Source organism: Lepus europaeus, chromosome 11 (assembly GCF_033115175.1).
Source record: "Lepus europaeus isolate LE1 chromosome 11, mLepTim1.pri, whole genome shotgun sequence".
Classification (NCBI taxonomy): domain Eukaryota; kingdom Metazoa; phylum Chordata; class Mammalia; order Lagomorpha; family Leporidae; genus Lepus; species Lepus europaeus.
The window spans coordinates 36,278,746-36,288,539 of NC_084837.1; positions in this window are offsets into that span (position 1 = coordinate 36,278,746).

A 9,794-nucleotide genomic window follows, 5' to 3' on the forward strand; every position below is an offset into this window, starting at 1 on the left:
CCTCTAAGTAGGAAATTTCCTATGGGAAGAATTGTTTGCCTTACTTCTGTGTTCACCCTGTGGAGGTCTTCCCTGTAGAATTTGCGGTGTTCTGCCTGATTGCCTGATTCATTAATTTGTTTGCTCAAATACCCCTCAATAGTTCACTGTGACTAAGTTTATCTTTTAACACTTACATGGATGCAGTATAATGTACTCTGATATTGCAGACAAGCTCAGGGGGCAGCAGGCCAGCCTACATAGATCTTAGTGCTCAGAACAGGGTTCCTAAACTAGCCCTTATCATACACATGATGAGGTAAGTGGGGGAGAGATGCAAGGATGTGGGAGTATTTTAGGTGGAGGTAGGGCAACCAAGAACTTGAGATTGAGATCAAGATGATCCAGAATGGGGGTGCAGTAGCTCCCACTTCTTTCCCTAATGTCGTCAGTCATGAAAATGTATCAACTTACTGTATCATGCACATGAAGGCTGAGTCTAGTTATCCACATTGAAGTAGAGTGCTGAGACATGTACACAGATAATTCAACCTAAAATGAAAAACTTTCCCTATTTCCTTGAATTGTACAGCTATTACAGGCAAATAATATATTTTAGGTCATGAATTATGCTGATAATTTCTTCAATTAACCATTTGCATTTCCCTCCAAGATTTTCACAGATACAACTTGGACAAACTATAAAAAGAATGTGTGTCATTAGACTCAAATTTCTCTTAGATTTGTTGTTATTCAGGCTGCCACCTAATTTCCTCTGGGGGTATCATGACTTTATGCTGAATACATAACAATTTGCTTATTTTCATTGACACTGTGTCTTGTATTGCTGTACACCGTTGGAGACCACTTTATATTTAGGAAGATTACCAGTCACCTAAAAGGAGGTAACATTTAATGATTTGACATTTTAATCTCATTTTTAAGCTTTTTCTTTGTTGTGGAATTCCCCCAAAGACAGAGGCACAATGTCATGAAAGCTTAGGTCAGTCTCCATTAGTCATTGAAATTGAGAGAAGTGAGGGAAGTGCATAACATAAAAGAATTGACTGAATCTTCATTTTGTGCATATGTATTATTAGCTAATTCGGGATTTATAGTGCTTTTAACAAAATAATAAAGTCACATTATGGAAACTCAGAACTTCCCAGGAGATTGTCTCATTTTCCCGATTCTTTCTTTTGACTGTGGGACTCTTCCTCCACAATGTGTAGAATATTGGCTTTGTTCCGTTTGAACTGAGATTCACTTTTGTCCTTGATGCACTGATTACTTAGTGCATGTGCGGTACAGGAAGGAAGAGATGTGAATTAATATTTTGATTTTAAAGATTCTTCTTGGTGTCTGGGTCTGAACATGCAAAATGTAGGTAGATTTCTCAAGTTGTCTATCTTTCCTGCTCCAAGTAAGCTGAATACATTCAACAAATGAAAAGCTAGGGAATACTTCTGATGTTTCCATGCGAACTGAGTACTCCTCCAGGAGAAAACCAAGGTTTAAATCTAATGAAGGTCAGATTGTTCCCACTGAAGGTTTAAAAATAACTCAAGAGAGTTAGAAAACAAAACCTCAGTGTGCTCCAAATATGACTTTTCCAGCCACTAAACCTTTATATTTTTGTAAATATTTAAATTTTAATAAAGGTTCAATTATTTCCTGTGACCTGGAGTTAGTTTTGTTGGGAAAGATAAGCTAACTGGAGAAAGAAGGTGCCAGGTAGGACAAGTCCAAAGTATTTACCTAGAAGTGAGTAGAGATCACTGCAGATAACGCTAGGTCTTTGAGAAAGAAGTCAAGGCTGGAAAGAAGGATTGATGGAATTCAGAAGGGTGCAGGGAACATGAAGTCAGGTTTAGGCTGGAACTGCCAATGCTCCCAGTTCACCTTTGGCTTGAGTAGATGCTCATTAGTATTCTAACAATCTCCTCCTTGATCTAGCTTCTGCCTACATCTTAGCTTTTTCCCCCATGTATTCTTAATTCCAAGTCTACCCTCGGCCAATGAATTTTTAAAAATTTCCTTGTAGAGGCTTGCTCTCTCTCACTACTAAGCCTTCTTCCATATTATCACTCTGCTGGGTCCATCTGTGTCTGACTGTTCTAGTTAGGAGAAAGCATTTGCTTCACAGAGTAAGTCCCATGTGCTAAGTGTAAGTGTGGAAGATGTTTTATCACCCAACATAACTTTTCTGGTTGATATTATTAGGAAAATTATAAAGACATCAAAAAAGAGAGAAACTTTAAGGAGCAATGGGTAACTACCTACAACATTGTTGTGTAGGACCAAATGAATATAATTATTCCTACTTTTAACCAGCCACATATTTGATCTTCTTTTAAGATTCCTGACAGAAACATTAACCTTGAGTGTCCTGCTGCTGAACACTTTCCTAAAGCTCACTTAGAAGAATAATATTCATGGGAGAGGGGCAGCAGTCTGTTTCTCCCAATACTTGTAACCCCCTGGATCAAGTCACATTACCAGAAAAAAGTGCACAGCTTCAACTGAATTGCACTCTTATGCTCTGCTGTTTATGTACTATGTGAAATTATATTCTTTATGAAGCACTTACATAAAAGTGGTCATATTTGATAGGAGAATGTTGTTGTTAAATATTATTATAATTGAAGACCTAGCTATTTCACTCTAAGATATATATCTGGATGGAACTTCTGCCTGTGTTTGACAAGAGACGCATATATTCACAATACCACTGACCAAGAAAGCAAGACCACTCAAATGTACTAAATGTGTTGCAATAAGAGAACCTTCAAGTAACCTAAATATCCACAATAAGAAAACAAATAAGAGAACAATTTATAGTTACAAAATGAGAGGTTACAAAGGAATCAAAACAAGTAAATTATAGCAGCAGACAATCATTTGGATGAATTTTAGAAACATGATAGTAAGTGAGAAAATAAATACTAAAAATTACACACAAAATGATGCCCATTTTTATAAAGTTAAAAACAAGTAAGAGAAAATAAAAACTTAGGAGTAAATGTTAATACTACATACTTTTTTTTAATTTAGTAAATATAAATTTCCAAAGTACAGTTTATGGATTACAATGGCTTCCCCCCCATAATTTCCCTCCCACTCACACCCCTCCCATCTCCTGCTCCCTCTCCCATTCCATTCACATCATGATTCATTTTCAATTATCTTTATATACAGAAGATCAATTTAGTATATATTAAGTAAAGATTTCATCAGTTTGCACCCACACGGAAACACAAAGTGTAAAATACTGTTTCAGTACTAGTTATAGCATTACTTCACAGTGGACAACACATTAAGGACAGATCCCACATGAGAAGTTAGTACACAGTGACTCCTGTTGTTGACTTAACAATTTGACACTCTTGTTTATGGCGTCAGAAATCTACCTAGGCTCTAGTCATGAGTTGCCAAGGCTATGGAAGCCTTTTGAGTTCACCGACTTTGATCTTATTCAGACAGGGTCATAGTCAAAGTGGGAGTTCTCTCCTCCCTTCAGAGAAGGTACCTCCTTCTTTGATGGCCCCGTTCTTTCCACTGGGATCTCACTTGCAGAGATCTTTCATTTAGGTCTTCTTTTTTTTTCTTTTCCATGGTGTCTTGGCTCTCCATGCCTAAAATACTCTCATGGGCTCTTGAGCCAGATCCGAATGCCTTAAGGGCTGATTCTGAGGCCAGAGTGCTATTGAGGACATCTGCCATTCTATGAGTCTGCTGTGTATCCCGCTTCCCATGTTGGAGTGTTCTCTCCCTTTTTGATTCTATCAGTTAATATTAGCAGACACTAGTTTTGTTTGTGTGATCCCTTTGACTCTTAGACCTATCAGTGTGAACTGAAATTGATCACTTGGACTAGTGAGATGGCATTGGTACATGCCACCTTGATGGGATTGTATTGGAATCCCCTAGCACGTTTCTAACTCCACCATTTGGGGCAAGTCCAATTGAGCATGTCCCAAATTGTACATCTCCTCCCTCTCTTATTCCCACTATTATATTTAACAGGGATTACTTTTCAGTTAAAATTTAAACACCTAAGAATAATTGTGTGTTAATTACAGAGTTCAACCAATAGTACTAGAACAAAAAAAATACTAACATGGATAAAGTATTACATTATACATCAACAGTCAGGACAAGAGCTGATCAAGTCACTGTTTCTCATAGTGTCCATTTAACTTCAACAGATTTCCCCTTTTATAGAAAGGGAATCAAGGTGTAATGAGGAATATGTGATTCAGGATGAAGCTTACTTTGGTGGCAGGGCTCTGTGGTTTGGGCTGGGCAGGGACCAGAGAGTAGTTATAAATTAATGTCAAGGTCCTTACTCTGGTTACTGGTAGTGGAGTCACAGATGCTCACTGCATTATTAAAACTAACTAACTAACTCACACACTAACTAGAGCTGCAAAGAACAAAGCCCAGTAAAATTCATAGAATCCTCTTAATGAAGTCCCCAGGGAAGATTGTTTTTCTCTGATCTGAGAAATTAAAAGTTTTTCTATTAACTCTAAGAATTTTCTCTTTGCTTTGGCTGCTAGAAGGCGTTAGAATTCAAATTTGCAGGACACCTTCAGTAAGAATACAAGGTCTCATGGTACACATTTCTGTGTCTAACTTGAATCCACATTTCATTTTTGTTAACCTACCCGAGTTTCTCTTACTTTTGATTTTTTTAAAAACTACTTTTAACAATACCATTTTGTGATATTATTTCTATGAGCTTCTATAAATTCTCTTTAACCAGGCAAACGTATTTGCCAGTTGGACAGGATCCAGCATCAATTCCTTGAGAATGAGGGTGACACTTGGCAGTAGGTTAGGACCTTACAGATACTGTTTTTGTTGTACTTTGCAGTTTGCAGAAAGAAAAATAGGACTGTTTGTTAGGATCAGTCTGGGGAAAATGTGTTGGGTGTGTTCTACTCAAATATACATTTTATAATAATTTTAAGTATTTCTCTAGAATGTCCATCATACAATAAAAGTCATCTCTTAGTAGCACCTAATTATACATGTTTTTAAGACAAGAAGAATTAATTAAATGATAACCTGAAAAAGTTGTATGAAATATTAAAGACTCAACAAATTGGCAAGGGTCAAGGGGTGGAATTGTATTTTACTTGGGCAGGCATATGATTCTTATCAAAACCCAGATCTCAGTTATTAGAACTAATGTTTCCTTGAGCATGGACTGCTAGTTCATTGATGATAGGTTTGACTATGCAATGGGCAATATTCTACAGTGGAGTCATAATATAATCAGAAAAAGTGTATTGTCCAGAATTGATTTGCTTTTATGGTTCCTCTGCAAAGGTGTTTATTTAACAGTCCATATTTAGAGCCATTTGGCAAAAAACTAAGAGGAGAACTAATTTTCAGTGGACTATATTGTAAAAGTATTTCAGATTGAAGATAATAAGCCATATTTTTATTTTTATATGCTTTGAGAAATATGTAAATTTCTGAAAAATATATTCATAAGGATTTCCCAGTGATTAGCTGAGAGAGAGAGAGTCTTCCATCCTCTGGTTCACTCCCCAATTGGCCGCAATGGCCGGAGCTGCACCAATCTGAAGCAAGGTGCCAGGAGCTTCTTCCGGGTCTCCCATGTGGGTGCAGGGGCCCAAGGACTTGGGTCATCTTCTGCTGTTTTTCCAGACCACAGCAGAGAGCTGGATCAGAAGTGGAGCGTCTGGGACTCGAATTGGTATGTGATACCCATCCTACAGGCAGCAGCTTTAACACCACAGCCCCAGCCCCCAATATTTTTTTTTTAAGATTTATTTATTTGAAAGGCAGAGTTACAGGAGAGAGAAGTGACACACACACACACACACAAACATATACACAGACACAAATTTTCCATCTACTGATTCATTCCCAAGATGGCTGCAGCAGCCACAGCTGGGTCAGGTCAAAGCCAAGAGCCAGGAACTTCACCCAGGTCTTCCATGTGGGTGGCAGGGGCCCAAGAAGTTGGGCCATATCCCACTGCTTTCCAAGGCACATTATTAGGCAGTTAAATCATAAGTGAAGCAGCAGGGACTGGAACTGGAACCATATGGAATGTAGGTGTTACAGAAGGCAACTTAACCTTCTGTGTCAGTGCTAGCCTCAAAATTTCTCAGTTGTATGCCCTTGTAACACTGTTGCCATTTGGAATCAGAGAAGTTAGCTTTTCCTTGAGTTTCTTAATATTCTGGTATATAAGTGAATTAAATAAGTGAATTAAATACTTGTCAAAACAAGTAGAAGAAATTTTTAAAAATTTATATATATATTATTTATTTGACAGGTAGAATTATAGACAGTGAGAGAGAGAGAGAGAGAGAGACAGAGAGAAAGGTCTTCCTTCCATTGGTTCACTCCCCAAATGGCCTCTACAGCCAGCACTGTGCCGACCAGAAGCCAGGAGCCAGGTGCTTCTTCCATACGGGTGCAGGGGCCCAAGCACTTGGGCCATCCTCCACTGCTTTCCTGGGGCCATAGCAGAGAGTTGGACTGGAAGAAGAGCAACTGGGACTAGAACCGGCGTCCATATGGGATGCTGGCGCCACAGGTGGAGGATTAATCAAGTGAGCCACGGTGCCGGCCCCAAATTTATATTTATTTTTAATATGTTGCTTAATTTGAAGGAGAGAGAGAAATGAACTTCCATCTATTGGTTAACTCCCCCAAAGCCTGCAATGTTTGGGCCAGGCCAAAGCTACCAGCTCTATCCAGGCCTCCCGTGTGGGTAGCAGGGACCCAAGTACTTGGGCCATCACCTGCTGTCACTGAGGGTGTGCATTAGCAGGAAACTAGCATTGAAAGTAGAATAACTGGAACTGGAATGCAGGCACTCTTATATGGCATGTGGGCATCTCAAGTGGCAACTTAATTGCCATACCACAATGCCTGCCTCACACTTTTTCAGTTAGCTAAAAAGTTACAGAGAGTGATTTTCTTAAGGATTATTTTATTTTTAAAAATGTATTTATTTGTGCGGCTGGCGCAATGGCGCAGTGGGTTAATGCCCTGGCCTGAAGCACCAGCCTCCCATATGGGTGCTGGTTCGAGACCTGGCTGCTCAACTTCCTGTCCAGCTCTCTGCTATGGCCTGGGAAAGCAGTAGAAGATGGCCCAAGCCCTTGGGCCCCTGCACCCGTGTGGGAGACCTGGAAGAAGCTCCTGGCTCCTGGCTTCGGATCAGCGCAGCTCCAGCCGTTGTGGCCAATTGGGGAGTGAACCAGTGGATGGAAGACCTCTCTCTCTCTGCCTCTCTTCTCTCTGTAACTCTGATTTTCAAATAAATAAAATAAAAAATTATTTATTTGTGGGAAGCAGGTGTAGGGAGAGAGTGAGCAAGAGCCAGCACGTGAGTAAACACATACCAGCACTCTAATCCACTAGTTCACTCACCAAATGCATGCAACAGCCAGGTCTAAGCCTAGGGCCAAAGCTGGGAGCCAGGAATTCAATCTTAGTTTCTCATGTGGGTGGCAGGGACTCAGTTTACTTGAGTCATTATTGCTGTCTCGTATAATCTGCATTAGCAGGAAGCTAGAGTCAGGAGCCAGAGCTGATATGGAACCCAGGCACTCCATGTAGAATGTAGGCTTCTTAACTGCTACACCGAATGGCCAGTGCCCATTCCTCAAAGGTGATTTTGTTTAGGAAAAACTAAAAGTTTAAATGTCTTTTTTATTTCATCACCACAACATATCAGAAACTAAATGCAGAAGGAAAAAATTTTTCTCTAGATTACAACACATGACACAAATTCCTTAGCCTTTTAAAACATAGTTGATACAGGTTTTTTAGTTTAGTTGTGAACATATGCTAATTAGAGTAAAACTCACAGGTTCTATTCATATAAGGCCTATTAAAGGCAGTTCTGTACAGTGATCTGCCCTCAAGGAGACCCAACAGGTCTGTCTACTGAAGTGGCTTTCGATGTGGTAAGCCTGGGCTTCAGCAGAAGTCAGCTTGTGAAGAGCCCTGGCAGCTCTGCCAGCCACAAGTCAGCTCTTCTGTCAGTTTCTATTTGCCTCTCAACTGGAAAACTTAGTAGAGGTTTAGACAGCAGCTCTCTTAGGTTCTCTTTTGTTCTAGATCTTATCTAGCCCATCTTGGCCTCATTCCTTTGTAATCATAGCCTCTACTCTACCATCAATGGCTCTATTCACAACCTGTGTGTATTGATGGTGCTCTCCCCCACTTAATGTTGTATGATTGCTCAGAATTTCTCTACAGACAAACCCCTTTACCTACAAAAGTTGAGTGGTTTTTCTCCTAGTTTTGGTTGGGATCAGCTTTAAACCAAGTCCATCAAACAGTCCTCACAAGGGTCCAGATAATCTCCTCATTTCCTCTCTATGAAATCCTCTCATTACTTGGTTAATGCCACTCTTAGGATCATTGGTTGCTATTCTCACCCTGTCTTTTATACTACAGCGTCTGTTTAAGTGTTTATAGCTGGTGAAGACCAAGGCCTTCAGCAACCAGGCGGTCAACCAAATGCTGCTACAGCGACATGCTTGGCTCCCCACCCAGGAGACAGTGGCTTGAGACATCGCCCCATGACAGCGAATAGTACTTCGTCGCCCCATGTCAGCATGAAGTAGCTCTAAAGACAGATCATCCTCCCTCTACCCCTCCTGGATTTTTGGGACTAATGTAATCCCATACAACTCCTGCTTTATAAAAAACAAAAGGGGGGGGGCATGTTAGGAAAATGGCGTAGTCTTATCTATGGTGCGATCTACTCCCTGATTTACATCCTAGGCTCTAGCCACCCCTCGCCCCCTGCACCATTGCTGGAAGTCAGGTGGACACATGACCCAGCCACTGGTGTCAAGTTCCACCCTCATTCTAATGGGATTTGCTGCTCCTGCTTCCCTGCCCGCCTTCCGCACAAAGTTTTAACGGCGCCAAGGCTCACTAGGCTAATCCTCCACCTGCAGTGCCGGCACCCCAGGTTCTAGTCCCGATCAGGGCACCAGATTCTGTCCCGGTTGCTCCTCTTCCAGTCCAGCTCTCTGCTGTGGCCAGGGAGTGCAGTGGAGGATGGCCCAAGTGCTTGGGTCTGTTCCCCATGGGAGACCAGCATAAGCACCTGGCTCCTGCCTTCAGATCAGCACGGTGCACCAACTGCGGTGGCCATTGGAGGGTGAACCAACGGCAAAAAGGAAGACCTTTCTCCCTGTCTCTCTCTCTCACTGTCCACTCTGCCTGTCAAAAAAAAAAAAAAAAAAAAAAAAAAAAGACCTGTTCCTGAACACGTGGCTCCTCTCTTGCTCCCCGCTCTCCTCTCCCTCTCTCTCTTGCTCCTCTCTCCCCTTGCTCTCTCTTCTCTCCTCTCCTCTTTTCTCTTACTCGCTCTCTCATTCTCTCTTACCCCTCTTCTCCCCCCCCTCCTCTGTTTGCTCTCTCTCTTCTCTCTCTCTTACTCTCTTTTTTTCCTTCCTTGTCCCTTCCCTCCAGCCTGCTGGGTTTTCCCCAATAAACCCTTTCCCTTAAAAAAAAAAAAGAAATCATTTGTATATATTTTAACTTTTTATTTAAGGATAGTTTTAAATTTACAAAAAAAGGGAAGTAGTACAGAGTTCCCATATACCTAATACCCAGCTTCCCCTATCATTAATATCTCATGTTAATATAATATACTTATCACAATTAATGAACTATTCCTAGCTTCTCCTTTTTTTTTTTTTTAAGATTTATTTACTTGAAAGTCAGAAATTACACACAGAGAGAAGGAGAGGCAGATAGGGAGAGAGAGAGAGAGAGAAAGAGAGAGAAAGAGAAAG